Here is a 22642-nt window from a genome sequence, read left to right as displayed (position 1 = left end):
TATTTACCTGTTAAAATCTGGAAATGCAGAAAACTATTTGTCCATGGTTAGTGAGAATAGTGGATGTTGAAAACCATATTGTGAATAATAGATAAAATAACTGGTTTCTGAAAAATTGAGACAGATCATATATGGAAGATGTGGATGAATAAGATCGAGAACAGTAATTGTTTCTATTCTAGAGAAAATGAGAGTGTGGAATGTGGGCTCAGCTGACTAGTACTAAATAAGTTAATGACCAGTTTCCAAGTCGTCACAGGGCTGGGACTGAAACAGTAGACTTTCAGAGGGTGTGAGTGACTGATGGATGACAAGGTCTTACTTTTACTTACAGTTCACTGAGAGAGAAAAGAGAAATTGTAGCTCAAAGGGAAAAAATAAGAATTTCTTTTTCATTGTAAATCAATTTCAATTCTTCAAATCAGGCTTCTTTTTCTATCACTGACTGACAGAAGAATAAGAATTTACTATGGCATAACCTATTAGAGCTTCATAACACAGATTTCTAACAAGAGAGTGCAATCTGTTTGCAAGCTAAAAAAATCATTTGAGAAATGCTTTGCTTTTAGTTACTGCATGAACTTGTGATGTGGCCAGTGCTGAATTCATCTTTTTTCTGAGCCTGTTTTACATGTAAAACACTAAGCCATAGTGTTATATTTAAGGGTTGAGCATAGTTACTATACCTGAGTTTGCAATGTATTATTAAATTAGACATTATTCCATTGGTTCTTCTTGTTGACTATAACCACATGAAAATTTGACTTAATTTTCCATATTTGCATTACAAATCTACAGTTGCAAAGTTATGCAGCAATATGTTTAATAGGTTATTTAGCCCCAAGAACACTCACATGAACATATCTTCTTTGCCCTACTCTCTACATGCCAACAAAATAAAAGTCTTGTACTTAGAAATCAACTTTTACTTATTTTTCTGTATAAATTCCTGTACCTATTCAGCTCTTAAGCTCAAATTTCTCTTCAAAATGTTTTTTCTCCATTTTCTCACATCAGCTCTGCCTGATTTTTGAGATATCCTCTTGGCCAATTTTACACTGCTCTCTTCATACTCCAATCTCAAAATAAGTGAACATGTGCCAGATTTTCTCCTCAAAAATCACTATTAAAACATATCCTTTTTCTCTCCTTCTTTCCCTCCTTCCTCCCTCCCTCCTTCCCTTCCTTCCTCCCTTCTTCCCTTTCTCATTTAGTCAAAAGTCATTAGATGGGCAATAAAGGTTGGAGCTCATATAGTAGATGGGTGTAGCATTAGTGTCTTTGCTGGGTTTGGAGTTAAAACTTGAGTAGGGTAAGGAGGGCATCTACACTGAGGGAAGAAAGGGCTCCCTCATTATAAAGTTGGTATGAAGTAAGAGAGATTGATCAAATAAGTAAGTATATTGACAGCAATAAGAGGTGCAAATATGTTAAAGGGAATGGTTACAATAATCTGTGTGGTTGTTTTAGAACTGAAAATTTTCATTGTGAATACATGGTTAGATAATAGATAAAATAAATAACGTATATTGTATATTTTAGTACTGGCCCCTGAGAGGACCTCAAAGTAGAGACCTATTATAACAAGGAGATCATCTAACATCCATATCTTAGTTTTAAATATCATTCTCCACTAATAGAAATTAGGGTTTCTTGGAGAAATGGTTGATCCCAGGCATGCCACAGGAAAGAACAAGATAAGCCTGTAAATAAGGACATACTCAAAGAATTACTGGAACATGTTTTTCCATTTATCTATTGCTGCAGGACACATCACTTCAAAACTTAATGGTTTGAAATAATTTATTATTACCCTTCATGGTGGTAGAAGCTCAGTTGGGTGCTTGTTGCTTGGGATCTCTCAAATGATTGCAAACAAATGGCAGCTGGTTCTGGAATCACCTGATAGTCTGAGATTAGGTATTCAGCATAGCTTACTCAAATGATTGGTGATTGATGCTGGCTTTTGCGTAGGAGCTCAGCTGGGGCTGAATGTCTACATGTGTCTTTTCTACGTGGCCTGAGATTCTTAGCTAATTTTTTTGGATTTTGAGAGGAAGCATTCAAAGAGCAAGCATTCCAAGAGAACAAGCCAGAAGCTACAAGACTTATGACTTGGCTTGGAAGTAATATGGTGTCACTTGTGCTGCATTCTGTTAAGTACCAAAGGCAAACTCAAATTCAGTGTGGAAGGGGACTCTACAGGTGTATAAATACCAGGAGGCATGGTTTGTAGGCAGGCCACCTTTAGAATCTAGATATAACACTGTCTGCCCCCTGGCTTCAGTGACTTACATTCCTCCCACAGGCAATACACTATGCCCCAATGACCATCGCCCCGCCCCAATCAGTATCAGGCTAAGTTCTGATATCCTGGTTTAAATAGACATCCTTGGAGATGGTTGCTCAAGTGCATTTCCTAAAGTGCAGGTTTCCAGCATAACAAACACTAGGTTAGGTAAAATATGAGATGACTTTAACTGACTGACTATACTACAGCACCAGAATCACATATTGTAAACTGAAAGATGAAGTACTACCAGACCAGAATTCAATAAGAGATATTTAAGAAAAAGGAAATAAATTCATAGCAAAATAAAAGCTGGAGGCACATTATAGAAGAACAAAGAAGATAGATCAGTGGTTGGCAAACTTTTCTGTAAAAGGCTATATAGTAAATATTTTAGGATTTATGGGCTACATACAGTCATTGTCATATAATTCTTTTCTTCTTTTCTTTTTAACCCCTAAAAATGTGAAAATCATTCTTAGCTTGTGAGCCACATAAAAAGAGGCCATATCCAGGTTCGAAATGCAGGTCATAGTTTGCCTACTCCTGTGTTAGACCAATAATTAGTAGATAGTAGAATTATGAAAGAAATACAGCAACTTTAGTTATATTAAGTGGGTTTAAAAAGCAAATATTGAGTGTTTACGAGCAAATTTCTGTGTTATATTTTAAATACCTAGATGCTGGAAATATATCTGGTTATTATAAAATCCTTACATCAAAAGATGATTTCCAATAATTATAAAATTAGGGTATTGCAGTTCTTCAGAAAAGTGCCCTTTCAGTTTTTTTTTTCGAGAATTGAAAAGGCAAATGTAAGGGTGATCCTTTCTAATATCAAGTCTAACCATAACATTTTCTGTGATGCATTTCTCCAGTGTATATAATTTGCTTTCATACTACTCCCTGTTTAGTTACTAAATATTTCACTTGAACTGCCCAGGGCTGTTCATCTACCGGGCAGTCTGCTGAGGAAGCAGATGCAAATTGTGCATGGTCATCATGCTCCTGGACTTTCTAATGAACAAACTATAAAAGTTATTCATGCAGAGACGTGTTTTCCTACTTGTTATTAAACCTGTAGTACTGAGTACTCCCTGAGTTTTAAGAACTAAACTGTTGGAAAAAAAAGTTTTTCAAGTCATTTGTAGAGATGGAAATCAATTCTAAATACAATTACTTATAGGAGGTTTCTACAGAGCTGGACTTCAGGTCTGAATAAAAATTTACCCTCTGGGTGAAAGAGACAGATGAACGATAGTAAACACAAAAGATCTTACTTGTTATTATCAAATCAAAGATTGATGTGCTTCTCCTGAGGCAGAGTTGCTCTGTAGCTAAAAGAACAGGTTCTGGCGGCTAAAGACTTGGGTTCAAAACCTGTCTCTACAGCTTTGCCACTTGAGAGAAGCTGGGCAAATTATGTCTTCCATTTCCTTGTCTGTAAAATAGAGAAAACAATAGTATCTTACATAGGATTCTTGAAAGAATTCCATTAGTTAATACAGAAAAACTTAGAAGAGTGACTAAAATTTCACAGTTTAAAAATGAAAAAAAAATTTATAGGCTAAAATGGTAATTGAGAGTTCCCCAGATTGCAGTCATTCATGTGCAGTTTTTATAATTTCTGGGCACTCCTATGTCCCACCTTCTTTAATTTCCCTCTTAATAATTGCTACATATATTATTATTTACCTGATATTTTTCTGTGTATGTAAGTGAAACATGATTTAAATATTTAAATCATATTTAAATATTAAAATCGGGTGATTGTTTAACTATTAATTAATGTTACATTTAAATATTATTTAAATTAATATTATCATCCTAAAGAAACACCAGAATTTTTACCATAAATGAAAGGTAACAAACAAACCTAAACAAAATAACGTTATTTATTTCTAACTAGATAATGGTGACTGCCAAATGCACTGAGTTATCTCCCTGCTTTTTCACTGATTAAAAGAAAAATTATTAAATGTTAGAGTGATGTTAAAAACCAAAATTTGTTTAACCAAATTGAGGTCTTCTCCTTGATAAAGTCAGAAAGAGTGAAGGAAACAGAAAAGGGAATAACTTTTTTAACTAAATAATTCATGTTCTTTTGATGCCTTTCTTTTAATGCACCACTTAAAATTATGTCCCCCACACTTTGGAAAACACTACTGTGCAGGAAGCTTTAGGGAGATCCTTAGACTTTAACTGGACTTCAGTATGAGGCCAGAGTTCAGGTAATTGTTGAGCTTCAACTCATTCTAGAAAAGGGAACGGTGCAAGCAAATGCACCAAATCAGGCAGGTTGACCAGCACATTGTCACTAAATCATTGGGTTTGTGAGGGGGTGAAATAGCTGGAGAACTCTGTCATTCACATTGTACACAGGGCCTCAAACTCTAGGCTTGGCGAGGCAGACTGCAAGCAATAACCATCATAGAAGGATTCTGAAGTTGGGCTAATGTGGATAGTTTATGAGGCTCAATTCAACATAGAACATGGACTCAAGAAGGCAAAACCTGGTTGCAGGGAAACCAGTGCCTTGGCAGTTACTGTGGCAATGAAAAAGAATCTATGTATCTTTGCCATAAGAGCCAAAGGTTGAATAGAAAAAGTAAGGAAAAGGAGAAAATGTGTACCAAGTTTCAAGGTTGGATGACAAGGAAACTCCTGGTACCGTGTCAGAATAAGAGATAGGGGATTAAGGGGAAACACAATGTTTAGTCTTGAAAACACTGAATTTGAGAGGATGATGTGGTATTCAAGTGATGATACTCAGTGACAGAAATAGAGTTTACACATACAAGTTATATCATGAACACATGTATTAGCCTAGGAAACACTCTAAAGGACATACAGTGTAGAAAAGAAGAGACAGGGAAGCACATGACACATCAGGTAGGAACACTGAACATGCTGATGATGGAGGCTGCATGACTAGCATAGTGGTAGAGGGAAGGAGATGTCAGAATCCAGTTCAGTGTCTTGGTACCAAAATGGAAAAGAGAATTTCAAAAGATTGGATTCTTTAGTGCTCAGTGCTAGATAGAGATCAAGCAGATTAAGAAAATTCAAACACTGGATTTGACAAATAGGAGGTCATTTAGTAACCTTAGAAGACACAGTGATAGAGGCATATAAAGATTAAAGGTAGGTGATCAATCAGAGAAAAGGGAAGCAGAAAGTACAAACTATCAAAAATGACTAATTACTTTTGTATCCAAGTTCTAGCTGTCAAACTAAAGTTTAAATTCCTTATAGGCAGATATCAAAAATAATAATTACATATTTCCCCATAAATCTTACATGATGCCTTAAAAATGAGAAGTACTCAACATCTCACCATTGATTTATCCATTCATCTAATTTATATTCAATAAGTGCTTACTGTTTGCCTCTCGCTCTGTTAGGTGTTGGAACTACAACAGTTTCGTAGGACACAGATCTGCCCCCTCCCCAGGGTCTCCCAGACTAGTAGTGGAGAGACCATAGTAACCAATTAATTATAAAATGTGAGAGCTCCCAGAGCTCCCAACAGGGTCATAAAATCTCTAAGGAAAATGAACTCAACCCTGTATCTTGAAAGGTAAGTGAAGACTTCCTAGTTGTGTTCTAAACATTCGTTACTAAGGTGATTAGAAAAGCCAGTAGTTGTTCAGATCCCTGTTAATAAGATTTGGAAGACACATATGGTTGGTAGGATTAAGCTCAATCTACTTTGACCTGGAAGCCAGGCCTCCACAGTCAAACTCTAACATATCCTTGCAATTTCCCATCCCAGTGCTCCTGTCCTTCTGTCTCTGACACCAATTTTATTGTTCCTTGCTTCCATGATTAATTTAACTCACCTTTCTTCCTAGTTAAGTCCCACCTAATTTCCCCATACATCCAGTGAAAATTTCTCCACAAAATCTTTTTGGTCTACTCCAACTCTAAATGACCTCTCTCTCCTCCAAACTCCAAAATTGCAATGAGCTATACAATTTGGTGATGGGAATAACAAGATCATGAATTCCTTTGTAGTCATAAAACAGTGGCTAACTTTTATTGAGTGGGAATTTCTTAATACCCACCTTTGTTTCCCAGGCCCAAACCTCCTGCAATTCTGTTCACTCTCTTCTACCCTCCATTTTATATCTTTTATCCACAAAATACTGTTCAATTTGTGCACCAGCTTTATTTTTTTTAAGTTTTCCCTCTATCAAACCAGCCTAAGAACTCTATCTTATCCCCAAATAACTATTAAGATTTTATTTTAAACCAGTGTTTAAGACAAACTCTAGCTTCAGTTGCTAAAATTTTACAAACTATATAATTTTATAATTATGTACAAGTAGTAAGTCATATAATAAATTATCACATATATATGTATTAACTTGTTCTTAGAACTGGTCGAATAATAGCACAAAAGCAAATGTCACCCTCACAACAAAAGGCAGCCTAGATTTTGAGCCTCCATATACAAACCATTTATTACAATTATAGTGCTCACTCCTCTCAAACTCATTGCTCTCTACCAGATGAAAGAAAGATTTCTCAAGGACCTTTGTCTCTATCTAACAACCAATCTCCCAAACAAAAAACACAATTCAGAAACTTTCTAACCACAGGAGGACACTTTTCCTCTCAAATCAGCGCTGGGATGAGTCGGTCTCCACATTCTATTTAATTACTGAGCCTTGTTCAGGGTTTTTCTAGGAGCAGGTAGTTTTCTTTCAGATCAATGTGCTACAGAGCTGACACAAGTAGATTTATACAAGGGGATAAATCTTGACAAAACAGTAAACAGCAGTTCAATTAACCTGCTTCAGGGGAGCCTAATGTAATTTAAGAAATACAATCACTTCAGCTAAGGTTATAAGGTTTGAAACTAAGTTTATTGTCTGAAGGTAAATGCACCAGTGCTAGATGTTCCTTTGGCAACTAAACTTGGAACAAAACTAAACCAACAAAATGATGAGTAATAATTGACAATAGAAGAGTCTAGTAGTTGTCTAGATTCCCAAAATTAAATAGTAATAATAATACTCAGAAAATCCAAATCAATAAAAATGTTTTCAACCTTGTTTTTTGATTTTAAAATATTAAAGAGTAAGGAACGAGGAGTAAGAGTTAGGATAAAAGTCACTAAGTGTCAGGTTTAGGAAAGAGAAGTTTGACTGGGTATATGTAAACTTGATTATGTGACTAGAGAAATGTTTAATTTCCCCTATGAGTAAAAAGAACTGTTTCCAAAAGGAAAACCTGAAAAGGGACAGGGCATTCTACAAAATAAACTATTACTCTCTTTGCAAGTGGAGGTTACCATTCTAGGCTGCTAGCGGTTGTTTTAACCTTTCAGTGTTTCAAACAAACCCATCCTGTAGAGTAACTTTCTGTATGCAGGACCATGAAAGAGCAAGGGAAGACCTACTGATGCACCTCGCCAGTTCAGTCAGACTGGGTACCCCTTGAGATTTACTAGGCAAGAGCTATTCCTGGCCATCATCAAAGTCTACAAACAATAAATGCTGGAGAGTGTGGAGGAAAGGGAACCCTCTTGCACTGCTGGTGGTACTGTAAGTTGATAGAACCACTATGGAGAACAGTATGGAGGTTCCTTAAAAAACTAAAAATAGAGCTACCATATGATCCTGCAATCCCACTACTGGGCATATATCCAGAGAAAACATAATTCAAAAAGATACACTCACCCCAGTGTTCACTGCAGCACTATTTACAATAGCCAAGACATGGAAGCGACTTAAATGTCCATCAACAGATGAATGGATAGAGAAGATGTAGTACATATATACAATGAGATATTACTCAGTCATAAAAAAGAATGAAATAATGCCATTTGCAGCAACATGCATGGACCTAGAGATTATCATACGAAGTGAAGTAAGTCAGACAGAGAAAGACAAATATCATATGCTATCACATATATGTGGAATCTAAAAAAAAAAAAAAAAGATACAAATGAACTTATTTACAAAACAGAAACAGACTCACAGACTTCTAAAACAAACTTATGGTTACCAAAGGGGAAATGTGGCAGGGAGGGATAGATTAGGAGTTTGGTATTAAAATATACACACTACTATATATAAAATAGATAATCAACAAGGACCTACTGTATAGCACAGGGAACTCTACTCAGTATTCTGTAATAATCTATATAGGAAAAGAACCTGAAAAAGAATGGATATATGTATATGTACAACTGAATCACTTTGCTGTACACCCGAAACTAACACAACATTGTAAATCAACCATATTCCAATATAAAATAAAAATTAAATTAAAAGATAAAATGAAGATAAATAAAAATTTTAAAAAGAGCTATCCTGACCACCATCACCCAGGGGTAGACACCCCACCCTGCCAACTGTATTTTTTTCTAAAGTACTAGTTTCCCATTTAATAATTTATTTCTTTGTAATAATAACGAACTGAAGAGCACTGTAGCATACAAATATCTTTCTCGCCCATCATTTCATTTGTTACTCATAACAACACTCTAAGTTCATCCTCACGTCATTTACAAATAAGGAAAATTTAGTGACTTGCCTAGGGTCACATAGCTAGTAAGTGGGATCTGAACTCTGGATTCTCAATTCTACATTATTCTTGTTCTTTATCACTGTGTTTTACACAACTGCACATATTTCCACTGGAATGGCTTAGAAAAGTAATTTTTTTTTCTGTAGTTTCTGAAAACAGCCAGAGAGTATTTTCTCCTCATCTAAGGTTTAGTAATATCAAATCAAAATTTTAACTCTGAGATTTATGATAAGACACATCATTCATATTTCCTTGTGAATGAATAATATCAAGTCACTGAAATTAAGCAAATGCAAACTGAAATAAATGCAAGATACTATTTTCACTTTCTTGATTGGCAATTTGTAAGTTTGATAATAACAAGACTTTATGGAGGGAATAAGTATTTGTATGCATTGTTTGTGGTAGAATAAATTATAATATTTTTGCAGGGCAATTTAGCAATAGCCGTCAAAATGTAAAATGGATATTTCATTTGACTCAGCATTTTCACTCTAATGATTTACTTTATGTGTGTATAATGGTAAAAGTTTACATATATACATACTATACATACATATATACATATATATACACACACATAAATACACACCTGTATATACATACACACAATATATGTTTATTTTTACATTGCTTTATTAGCCATAACTTTGGGAATAAGGGGACATGGCCATCATTTGAAGAATGGTTAAATGAATGATGATATATGCATATACTGATGTATCTCCAAAATAAATAAAAGGAAAAAGTACAATAAAAATATGCACAAGTTTAATAAAATCCCATTTACTATAAAAATTATGTAGGTATTTGCATTTTTTTCTTAAACGTTATGAAGGAAACTGAGAATAATGCTTACACTTGGGGAGAGGGATCAGGGGAGTGTGGGAGAGAGGCTTACTTCTCATATGGTGTCCCTTTTGTATAGTGATGAATGGTAATTATGTGCATTTATTACTCCCTAGCTAGTGTCATTTACTTGCAACAATGCTTTTCATAATGAATCTTTAAGTTTGCCTCAGATTCCATGATCTACCATTGAGCAGTAAAAAGATAGTCCACACCATGTTAAATTGTATCTTGAATATTTGCATTTTTCAAGATTTATGGACTATGCCATCTGATGGGACTAATAAATTCACTCTTTTGACTGGGAAACTCATCTTTGCATTTAACAATCCTAAGCACAAAATGGTTAGAAGCAGCGGCTGAGTGTAATAGTAAAATAGGTATCTGAGTCATTCAAAATATACCTTCAAATATACCGTCAAACAAACACCATAAATATGATTGCCTCCAATAATACTCCCATGACACCCAGCAATGTTCAATCTAGACATGATGCAAGATAAGATAATTGCTAGAACTACATCTCCACTTGCTTTTTGTCTTTGCCTTCATGCCTTGCACAGGAAATTGTTACACAGATTCTCCCCCATGAAACCCTGAAAAAGAACATCTCACCAGAACTGAGGGGGAAAAAAGTGTGTAGGAAGGTCAGTAGTTCAAACTGTAATCACTATTTTGGAGACACTTCCTTGCTACCCAACAGAAAACCAAGTTCCAATATGAAGTAAAGCTCTTGGAAACAAATGTGGGGAAGGAGTGAGGCAGATTCACACACACAGCTGAGGGAGTGCTTGGAACCATAGATCTGCCTGAATTTGTTTCCCTTTGTACATATTTATTCACCATAACACACTCGCTAAAAAGAATCAGTTGTACCAATATACTGAGAAAATGAATTCAGGGATGATAATAAGGGAGAAAATCTGAGAAATCAATTTCTTTCTTATTTCTGCTTCTGGAGAAAATAAAGAAATTAAAACCAATTTACATAAAGAAAAAAGATGTTTGTGATAATCAAGATCTGGATGGATTTCAAAGGGTTATCTGATTGATTGAGAAATATACAGAAATCAGTGCTTTTTATAGAAACTTATTATTTAAATAAAACTCGCCATCTTTTATCTATTTATTGGGCTTTTAATTGACAGAAATGAAAATGAGATAGGAACGCACCAAGTGTAGATGTTGGACCTTAGATGATACTCCTGGGGAAGCAGTCATAGCACATTCACTGCCATGCTAAATTTCCTCTGTGTTATGCTAGAATATTAAAGGAAGAGAAAAAAATAAATGGTTTTTAAAAAAGAGAACATTCCGAGTGATTTTAATTGACTGTATTGATTTGTTTTTAAATCAACAGCTTAATAAGTGGTCAGAATAGAAGTTATCTGGATCAACTGCCAATCTTCAATGATGTTAAACATCTGAAAGACTAGTCAAATAAAATCTAATGCATACCACAGAGTACAAGGGCAGTTGTTCTATCATTTGTACCTTTTCAAACCAGCAAAACAATGTTAAGGTTTCACAGTCCTAGTAATTCAATCAAAGTATCAGCCTTTAGGCTTAGATAAAAGCTCACATTCTCTTAAATGCTTTCCTAATGTCTGCAGACAGAACACTGTTCTCCACTTCTGACACACACAGAAATGTATTTGTGCTTTTTTCCATATATATATATATATGTACATATACATATGTAAAATCATATATGTTTGCCTAGCTCAATCCTTATCTCATAAGATTCTTGTGTTGGATACTGTCTGTTAACCTCTGTACACCTTCCATCCCTTCTATGTCCTGCGATGTATGTTGTCACCTCCATGAACCATGCTACCCAGGCTCCCTTTACCTCTTGTTTCCAGTTAGCTTTCACCAGGTTTTGGTAGGACACAGGAAGGTGGCAAGATGGAGAGTTAGGTGTACTTCTTTCCCTGACTCCCTCCTTACTTGTCCATAGTCCTGGGAATGGTTTCATTCTCTAACATCACATCCCTTGTTAGATGGATCCTATTCCATAGCTTCAGCTCTTATCCTTCCTCTCCTTAGGGTAGGCAGTATCTTCCCACTGCTGTTAGTCCCTGGGCCTTCACCAGTGCTGCTTAGGTCTCTTAACCCTGTGTCTTAAGTGTTTGCTAAATAGTTCCTTCATCTAATGTTCTCAACTCTTCTGAGTGTGCAGTACTTTTCTTACTTCAATCTTACCATATCATCCCAAAGAGTAGAATTTAGGTGTTCATTAACTTTATGTTCTCAGTGTTTAATACAATGCCTAGAAGAGAGTGGGCACTCATTAAATGTTTTTGGAATGCACGAATGAGTAAGTGAAAACGGTATTAGATTAGCCACCGTGTAAAAGAAAAAAAGTATAAATGATGGTTTTTATTGCAATGAGGTTTACATCTAAGGAAAAAAAAATAGACAGGTGTACAAATTCAAATAACTTTTCAAGGCTACATGTGGTAAATAATGAATCACAGGCTTCCATGTTCAGACCCCAGAAAGGGTGCAATTCTTTACTATTAGTAGAGAGAAGCTACCTAAAACTGGTTAAAAAAAATTAACATTCAGCCATATGACAAATTCCCCGTAAGGTAAACCAAGTAAGATAAAACAACCCAATATTTCTCTGCCTCATGGGTGTGCTGGCAGCTTTGATTATTTAATATTTATAAAGCACTTTGAAGATGAAAAGTGCTAAACATTATCTAACAGCCATGCAAATGCAAATGTGTCAGGTCTTAAGAAATTTAACAGAAATTAGAGTGACAAACTACTCATAAACAAAAAAATGCGCAACTAAGGCTTTGCATTTAAAGAGCCCAGGGCTTCCCTGGTGGCGCAGTGGTTGAGAGTCTGCCTGCCGAAGCAGGGGACACGGGTTCGTGCCCCGGTCCGGGAGGATCCCACAGGCCGCTTGCGGCTGTGCCCGTGAGCCATGGCCGCTGAGCCTGCGCGTCTGGAGCCTGTGCTCCGCAACCGGAGAGGCCACAGCCCGCGCACCGCAAAAAAAAAAAATAATAATAATAAATAAATAAAATAAAGAGGCCAGATGGGGGAGAAATGACTTTTTCCCTAGCGCAGAGAATCAAGCTAATGTATACCCCATCCCCGCTCCCACCAACACACGCACTGCTGAAATGCTTAATTTAAAGCCTGAAAGATGATGTACTTTGTAACAGCATGTAAATCAATGTTTTATTAAAGCCAATGAATTACTATGCAGAAAAATGCAAATCACAATAAAACACATCACGAGCACATTCAACCCTGCGCTGTTCTCAGTGGAGCAATTATCAAGCCTTGCTTTGGCGAGTCACCGTAGAATTTAACTAGGGGTGTGCAGTTTTACCTCTTGCTTGCTTGAGGAAATTGCAGAATCTCCCAACCGTTTTGCTTCACCTCCGGAAGTACAAACAGTCAAAGTTTTCCCCACTGCCATTTTTTAAAGTTGCATTTTTAAAATGCTTATGCTTTTCCATCCATTGATTTTAATTACACTTAGCCTAAGAGGCTTGCCTGGACAGATAACCTTTTTACACAAAAGAGAGGAACTTACACACCGTAGCATTTCTCTCCAGCTTGTCTATCAGTTAGAAGGCTTGGGTTTAATATCTTTAAGCTTGTCTGTTTGCAGGTCGATTTTATTTATTCAGAATTTATATATAAACTAGACATCCGATTAAAGAACCAGAACTATGGCCTTAATTCCAGCGTGATTTTTCAGCTGTTAGGTCAGGATATGCACTGAGGTTTACTGAGGTTGTTTTGTTGTTGAAAGGAGCAGGCATCTGGGTGACAAATCCTTTATAAAGAGTACTGAAATGGTGATAAATAATATCCACTGAAATTGCATGCAAGCATAAAGAAAAAAGGGTTAAAAAAGAAAAAAATGGAACAAATGCATTGCAAAATGAGTTCTAAGAAACACTGTATGAAAAAATATATTAAAAATAGAATAGTAAATCTATTCTTAAGCTGCCTTGAAAGCTCAAGTTTTCAGTTACTAAAGAAAGCAGAGAGGAAGAAGCAGAAGCTATTATTGCCATTATAATCCATAATCTTATTTTATATTTGGGACTTGTGAAACTATTTCATTTTAAAGGAGGCCTTAAAAAGCTTCACTGCTGTGCATTTTGTTAAATAAATATGGCAGAATAAATAAACCACAGACAATAATGTATTGCGCAAGCTCTAAAGAGTTAGATAGGTCTTTAAGGCTCAGTGCACTTTAATATATTAAGTAATTGGATGTCTGTGACAAAATAAACTGGAATTGCTACAATTTCATATTGCTGATACCTTGAACACTTAGTAACTAAGTGAATTTCCAGTGGATATATTTTGTGCTATTTATAAATAATAGAATACATAGGATATAATAGAATACATATGATAATCAACTTTCCATTTCTTAAGCATTGGGCTTTGAAGATCAAATGAGACACCTGTATAGGAAAGTGACTTAAAAACTAACAAATGCAACAACATAGGTCTTATTAGCTATGTCAAATGACGTAAGACCTTTGAAAAGAGAATAAAATATTGATCTATTCACATTGGATTTACAAGTCAGTAATATTCATCATCATCGTTATCCCTATTTTTTTCACGAACTAATCAAAGACACTTTTTCAATCCATCTGTTCACATTAAACAACTTATAAACAAAGATCCCATTTAAGAAAATTTAGCCTAAGAAGGAGAAGGGAAAGTTTCTTGCTGGGCATCCCTGATTTATGTCTGTTTTATTCAATTCGGAACTTTTGGGGAGTAGGTAACTAATAAAGATACTTTATCTTATGCAAATACATATTTCTTTAGAATATTCATCCATTTAATAAGTAATTCCCCCAAAGTGGCTATCTCCCATGTAATGTCCCCCTAACCTAAGAACTACAGTAGTTCTTAATGTTCTAATAGAATTATGAAGAAAGATAAAATCCTGGTATCCTAAGTTGTTATTGAAGTGCATTTTTTTGTATAAATGGCATTAGGAATTGTGGCTACATGTATTTAAAATATTTCCATCGACTGTATGTATTAAATATATATATGATTGTTATCTTTTTGAGGTTAATATTGAGGAAATTATTATAAGCACACCTTGTTTTATTGTTTTTTGCCTTATTAAGCTTTGCAGATATTGTGTTTTTTACAAATTGAAGGCTTGAGGCAACCCTGGATATAAAAAGTCTATTGATGCCATATTTCCAACAGTATTTGTTCACTTTCTGTCTCTGTATCACATTTTGGTAATTCTGGCAATATTTCAAACTTTTTATTATTATTATATTTGTCATGGTGATCTGTGATCAGTGATCTTTGATGTTGCTACAACTCACTGAAAGCTCAGGAGATGATTAGCATTTTTTAGCAATAAAGTATTTTTAAATTAAGGTATGTACTTTGGTTTTTCTTAGATATAATGATATTGCACACTTAATAAACTACAGTATAGTGTAAACATAATGTTTATATGCACTGGGGAACCAAAAAATTCACCTGATTTACTGCAACACTTGCTTTATTGTGGTGGTCTGGAACGGAACCTTCAATATCTATGAGGGATGCCTGTGTTTAAAATATTTGTTTATATAAAAATTGTTTTCTAATCTGAAAAGCAACTCCTTACAAATTAACTTTTTTGTATGTTTAGCCCATTTATAAATTGAGAAATATCTATTCAGTAAAATCTATTATAAAGACACTTTGAGCACCGTAATTCTGGTTATTCTTGGGTCAGACCATAATTTAAGGAGCTGGGGTAGGAGCATAAACAAAGCTTCATGCTCACTAATATCTGTTTCCAACTACAATGTCTTCTCCATTGACCTTATGGCACTTCTTTCTTTAGTTAGTGCTCAGATCCTGCAGAGGCTGAATGCCATAGTCAATACTGTCTGTATTCCTCAAATGCAAATTAACATCTGTTCTCCTCACTGAAATATGACCAGGCAATAAGTAGTAGTTACATCTATTTCTCCAACATCAACTTATAACAGCCTTTTCCTTAATTTTGCCTATATGTTCAAAAATAAAATTTAAAACAGCATAAAATTAATATTGTTTTAACAAATTAAAAGAAGAAACCAGATGAAAAATCTGATTATGATACTCTTTACATTAGATTACATTGTATGTTTTTACAAAAGCAAGGAAGACCTACATACAAATTTTATCACTGTAACTAAAATGCATCATAAAAGAATAAGAGGGTCATGCTTACTGACTCTAAAAATATTTTAAATGTTATTTAAAATTTTTTCCTTCTCATTTCTTTAACATGATTTAATAAAGTTGCTCTAATACTTAATGTTTGATTGTTAATGACCAATGTTTCCTTACCTACAGCCGTATGCTGAAGTTAGCTATAATGATAGATGGATAGATGATAGATAGATAGATAGATAGAGGTTGATAGCATTTCTACAAATGCATATATGTGATTGTTCTCTCACATACATTAGAATAAAATCATCTACTTTTAGTAAGAATGAAAGTTGTAAAATAATAAAAATAGACACAATTGAATTTCACTATGAAATATTGCTATTTAAAATCAGAAATGCCACATAATAATTTCTACTTTGGCCAAGATAGAGTAACCCTTCCACCTGAAACAATAAAAATACACAGATATTTATGAAACAATGGTTTCCAAGATATTGGACATCAGGCCTCATGAGACAGTATTGCCTGAGAGATGACCAACAAATGAGTTCAGCTCTACCACTGTCCCTCCTTACTGCACCTAGAGAGTTTCCAGGCTGCAACACAGGGGAGGGAAACTGAGGCAGGGCCCAGCATATAGCATGAGTTGAGGAGTCAGAGCGGAAAGTCTCAGGTGACTGAGGGAGCCTGGGTTCTCATAAGAGAGTACTGAAAAGGAGAGAACCGCACAGGAAGAACTCTAGAGACAGGCAGAAGGACCCCCTTGAGTGTTCAGCAGAGATATTATTAGTGCTTGTAGGTGATTAAACTACCTGACGCTCAAGAAAGAATCACCCAAAAGGTTTTGAGGGAGCCGTACCCAGCACTGACAGTGAGCTGGAAATAATGCCCATTCCCACAAGCCAGACTAGAAAACGCCATAATTCATTGGCATTGGGCACAAATCAGACTTCCACTACACATGACTTTGGTCTTGCCTACCAAATCTTAAGGGCACAACCAAAAAGGATTAAAGTCTTTACAAGTTACTTAAAGTCCAGACAAAACTGAAGCATACATAGAAAGATAGAAATATTCAGAACCCAAAAAGATGAAATTCACAATAATTGGCATCCAATTAAAAGTTATCAGGCATGAAAAGAAGCAAGAAAATGTAACCCATAATAAGGAGAAAAATCAAACAATTGAAGTGAGCCAGAACCAATAGAGATGCTAAAATTAAAAACAAGCACATTGAGACAGTGATTCACTCTAAATTTCACATGTTGAAAAGTAGACACAAGTAAGATACAAAATAAGACCAAAATCAAAAATTTAGAGATTAAAATTATGTCTGAGTCAAAAAATACAATGAGTAGAATTACTGGAAGATTAGACATCGTAGAAGAAAAGAATGGTGAAATAGAAGACATAGCAACTATCCAAAATGAAACACAGAGAAAAAAAGAACTGAAAGAAATGAGCTGTGGGATAACTGCAACAGCCTAACATATGTGCAATTGGAGTCCATGAGGAGGAAAGAGAGAAGGTGATCAGAAAAGTATTTAAAGAAGAATAGCTAAATATTTTCCAAATTTGAGGAAAACTACAAATCCACAGACACAAGAAGCTCAATAAACTCCAAAAAAAGAAACATCAAGATAATTACACTGTAGCACATCATAGTCAATTTCTCAAAACGAATCACAGAAAATCTTAAAAGCAATTAGAGAAAAAGAAACATTATGTACAGAGGAAAAACATAAGTATAATTGTACATTTCTCAGCAGAAACAATACAAACAAGAAGACAATGGAATAACATATTTAAAGCATGTAAAGTAAAACCTAGATTGAATAAAAATATTTTTCATACTTGAAGAAGAACTAAAGACTTTTTGTTTTGTTTTGTTTTTTGCTGTACGCAGGCCTCTCACTGTTGTGGCCTCTCCCGCTGCAGAGCACAGGCTCCAGATGCGCAGGCTCAGTGGCCATGGCTCACGGGCCCAGCCGCTCCGTGGCATGTGGGATCTTCCCGGACCGGGGCACGAACCCGTGTCCCCTGCATCGGCAGGCGGACTCTCAACCACTGCGCCACCAGGGAAGCCCTAAAGACTTTTTCATACATAAAAAATGGGAAGTATTTATCACAAGCAGATGACACCTACAAGAAATGTTAAAGGAAGTCCTCAAGCTGAAGGAAAATTATAATAGACAAAAATTCAAATCTACATAAAGGAATTAAGAGTACTGAAAATAATTAAATGAGTAAATATAACGAAGTTTTCCTCATTATTTAAATCGGTTTAAAAGATAACTGTTAAAAACAAAGACACAACATATTGTAGAGTTATATGTAAAAACGAAATGGAACAAAGCACTGGAACAGAGTCTAGAAGACATACAAGTATACTGTAGTAAGGCTCTTATTCCACATGATAAGTGGTAAAAGACCACTTGAAGTAAACTGATAAGTTAAAGATGTATACTATAAATGCTAAAGCAACCACTAAAATAGTGAAACAAAAAGTTACAGCTAATAAACCTACATAAAAGAAAAAAAGTCATGAAAAATACTGAACTAATCAATAAGAAGGCAGAATAAGAGAATAATGGGACAAATAAGAGATGAAACAAACAGAAAACAAAAGAAAGATGATAGACGTAAACAACCATGTCAATAACCACATTAAAGATAAGTGGTCTAAACACCACAAATAAATGTGCCAACTGTTGTGCCCAAGTTCTTTAGCGGATTATCTCATTTGATTCTCAAAAAAAAAAAAAAAAAACTATGAGGAGATTGATGCTCTAATCTCATTTTACAGATGTTCAGTGAAATTATATAATTTTGCTTTCAGTTAGAGGTAACCAGCAACTCCAGACCCTAAAAATCAGAATAACCCTCCTTCCTCTGGGAGATAACACTCCTGATCAGTTTCAATGATCCTGTCATAATTTTTATCACATCCACAGTACATAGTTCTTCACACTGATAAATGCACACCCTATGGGAAACAAAAAACCTTATTGGTTTATTTATTTGTGATAATTTTAATATTATGTTGCCAAATCTCTAACTCTAAATTTGCTATTTACACAGTCCATTATTTTCTAGAATCAATCTTCCCACACTGAATGAATTTCTCAAATAATTGTGGCCTTACTGATCAGTATCATCACAGACAATAAACTCAAAATAATCCTCCACCTAAACTAGTAAGAACAATTAGTGTCCATATTTTCTCACCACATTCTGCTCATGCATTAATGCATTTATCTTCTTTGACTTGAAAACTAAAGATAAGCTAGCAAGTGAAATTTAGTTAAAAATCATGTGGGTGGGTTTCCCTGGTGGTGCAGTGGTTAAGAATCTGCCTGCCAATGCAGGGGACATGGGTTCGAGCCCTGGTCTGGGAAGATCCCACATGCTGCGGAACAATGAAGCCCATGAGCCACAACTACTGAGCCTGTACTCTAGAGCCCACGAGCCACAACTACTGAAGCCTGCGCACCTAGAGCCTGTGCTCTGCAACAAGAGAAGCCACTACAATGAGAAGCCCACGAACCACAACGAAGAGTATCCCCTGCTCACCGCAACTAGAGAAAGCCTGCATGCAGCAACGAAGACCCAATGCAGCCAAAAATAAAATTAAAAATGTATATATATATAAAAAATCAATAGACTATTGAATACAATTTCAGAATTGTTATTAAAAAAATCATGTAAAGGGCTTCCCTGGTGGCACAGTGGTTGAGAGTCCGCCTGCCGATACAGGGGACACGGGTTCGTGCCCCGGTCCGGGAGGATCCCACATGCCGCGGAGCGGCTGGGCCCGTGAGCCATGGCCGCTGAGCCTGCGCGTCCAGAGCCTGTGCTCTGCAACGGGAGAGGCCACAACAGTGAGAGGCCCGCGTACCACAAAAAAAAAAAAAAAAAAAAAAATCATGTAGGTTAGGTAAGGGGTAATAAGCAAATCCTTAAGTAAAGATACAAGGTATGAGGTCAAAGACATCAGGCAGAATGTAGTCAAATGTCTTGATACTAGAAGAGACTCTGCAAAACATCATCTTTTAAAGTAGGAAACTGATATTACATTGAGACTTTCTACGTGGTGAGCAGTGTGCTGAACATTGCACATTCACTGCCTCCTCATATTATTACAATGTAAGATACTTCTGAAATATTAATTGATAGGATTTCTATTCTCCATAGTTCCTTCTACTTTCTGGCCACTTTCTCACTGAGTCAGTCATTTCATGTTCCCTACTCATGAAAAGTATGACATGAGGGATCACAGAAATAAATAGACAAGGATTATTGGATTTTAAACATCTAACTCTCAAGACAATGTGAGAAACTCATACTATATAAATAAGTAAAATTGATGAATAAGAGAGAATTTATCCATCCAGGGACTATAAAAGAGGGAGGGCTTCCCTGGTGGCGCAGTGGTTGAGAGTCCACCTGCCGATGCAGGGGACACAGGTTCGTGCCCCGGTCCGGGAAGATCCCACATGCCACGGAGCGGCTGGGCCCGTGAGCCATGGCCGCTAAGCCTGCGCGTCCGGAGCCTGTGCTCTGCAACGGGAGAGGCCACAACATTGAGAGGCCCGCGTACTGCCACAAAAAAAAAAAAAAAAAAAAAAAGAGGGAAAGAGATAGAAGAGATGTTAAGGTATAAAGAGAGAAATGGAGGTTGGTCAAGATGAGGATAAGGGGTCCAGATACAGAAGAAGCTTGTGGAAAGGAAATGAGCCACCGTTCAAGAACCTCTAACCTCTGCTCCAAGGCACACCACCTATTGCCAGTGACAAGGAGCTCTGTAGGAGCAGAATTCATGTTCAAAACTGTCCAGACTCCATCTGTGTGAGTACATATACCACTGGCACCTAGGAAATACATTAATCGTCCTCTCTAGTGGCTTCCACTGAGGATTTCCCTTTGATTGCATCAACATGGTACTAGCTGACTGTCCAGAAGAGCTGATGCCCTTAGGTTTTTCTATACTTTGCCCCAAAGATCCCAGCCTAATTTACCTACCACTTTTCACCAGCAAAGTATACTTCTGCATCTACATTACTCCCTTCCATGGAGGATTGGATTCTGGACTTCTAGAGGATGATTGAAAACAAGGAAGGGAAAAACTCTTACTTTTGTTCTTGTATTTAACTTAATGAATCAGTTTCATTTGTCTCTTGATCCAAGCTAGAGGTAAAACACATCATGTTATAGTTAAAACAGCCCCACTGGGTAGTGGTGGTAATTATTATAAGATAGAGAAAAAATCTAGGGTTCAGAGGGTTAAATTACGAACGAGTAATTTAACTCGAACATTAAATTACGAACAAATTCTGTTCTGAGAGCGCTTGTAAGTTCAATTTGTTCGTAAGTCCAACAAAGTTAGCCTAGGTACCCAACTAACACAATCGGCTATATAGTACTGTACTGTAATAGGTTTATAATACTTTTCACATAAATAATATGTACATAAAAAACAAACAAAAAATAAAGAAGACATTTTAATCTTACAGTGCAGTACCCTGAAAAGTACAGTAGTACAGTACAACAGCTGGCATGCATGCTCTCATCTTTGAAAGTTCATAACTTGAAGGTTGGTATGTAGGGGATTTACTGCATATACCCAGGAGTGGAGTTGTTGGGTCATATGGTAGTTCTATTTTTAGTTTTTTGAGAAAGCTCCATATTGTTTTCCAGTGGCTGCATCAATTTACATTTCCACCAACAGTGTAGGAGGGTTCCCTTTTCTCCACATCCTTACCAACATTTGTTATTTGTGTTCTTTGTGATGATAGCCATTCTGACAGGTGTGAGGTGATATCTCATTGTGGTTTGTTTTGCATTTCCCTGATGATTAACAATGTTGAGAATCTTTTCTGTTGGCCATCTGCACATCCTTTTTGGAAAAATGTCTATTCAGGTCTTCTACCCATTTTTAAAATTGGGTTGTTTGTTTGTTTTGATGTTGATTGTATGAGTTGTTTATATATGTTTTATATTCACCCCTTATTGGTCATAATATTTGCAAATATTTTCTCCGATTCAGTAGGTTGTCTTTTCGTTTTGTTGATGGCTTCCCATTGCTATGCAAGAGCTTTTAAGTTTAATTTGGTCCCATTTGTTCATTTGCTTTTATTTCCTTTGCTTTAGGAGATGGAACCAAAAAATATTGCTACAACTTATGTCAAAGAGTGTTCTGCCTGTGTTTTCCTCTAGGAGTTTTATGGCTTCCCATCTTACATGAAGGTCTTTAATCCATTTTGAGTTTATTTTTGTATATGGTGTTAGAGAATGTTCTAACTTCATTCTTTTACATGTAGCTGTCCAGTTTTCCCAGCACTACTTAATGAAGTAGTCTTTTCTCCATTGTATATTCTTGCCTTCTTTGTCATAGATTAATTGACCATAAGTGCATAGGTTTATTTCTGGGATTTCTGTTCCATTGATACATGTGTCTGTTTTTATGCTGGCACCATATTGTTTTGATAACTTTAGCTTTGTAATATAGTCTGAAGTCACAGAGCATGATTCCTCCAGCTCTATTCTTCTTTCTCAAGGTTGTTTTGGCTAATCAGGATCTTTCGTGTTTCCATACAAATTTTGAAATTATTTGATCTAGTTCTGTGAAAAATACCATTGGTATTTTGATAGGGATTGCATTGAATGTGTAGATTGCCTTGGGTAGCATAGTCATTTTCACAATAATTAATTCTTCCCATCCAAGAACATGGTATATCTTTCCATCTGTTTGTGTCGCTTCAATTTCTTTCATCGGTGTCTTCACTGATA

General features: G+C 35.9%; 1 protein-coding gene across 2 annotated transcripts in view; it reads right to left on the bottom strand.

The window, feature by feature from the left end:
* LOC109547760 (zinc finger MYM-type protein 6-like) overlaps nt 1–22642 on the bottom strand; it is an 834957-nt gene that overhangs the window by 175745 nt on the left and 636570 nt on the right. For both annotated transcript variants that reach the window (XM_073804273.1, XM_073804272.1), the window contains exon 5: nt 3571–3731. The gene's annotated coding sequence lies outside the window, so the exon portion shown is untranslated. The remainder of the gene's footprint in view (nt 1–3570; nt 3732–22642) is intronic.

Source organism: Tursiops truncatus, chromosome 4 (assembly GCF_011762595.2).
Source record: "Tursiops truncatus isolate mTurTru1 chromosome 4, mTurTru1.mat.Y, whole genome shotgun sequence".
NCBI classification, from domain to species: Eukaryota; Metazoa; Chordata; class Mammalia; order Artiodactyla; family Delphinidae; genus Tursiops; species Tursiops truncatus.
The sequence above is the reverse complement of the archived record's forward strand: the minus strand, read 5'-3'. Positions and strand labels throughout refer to the sequence as shown.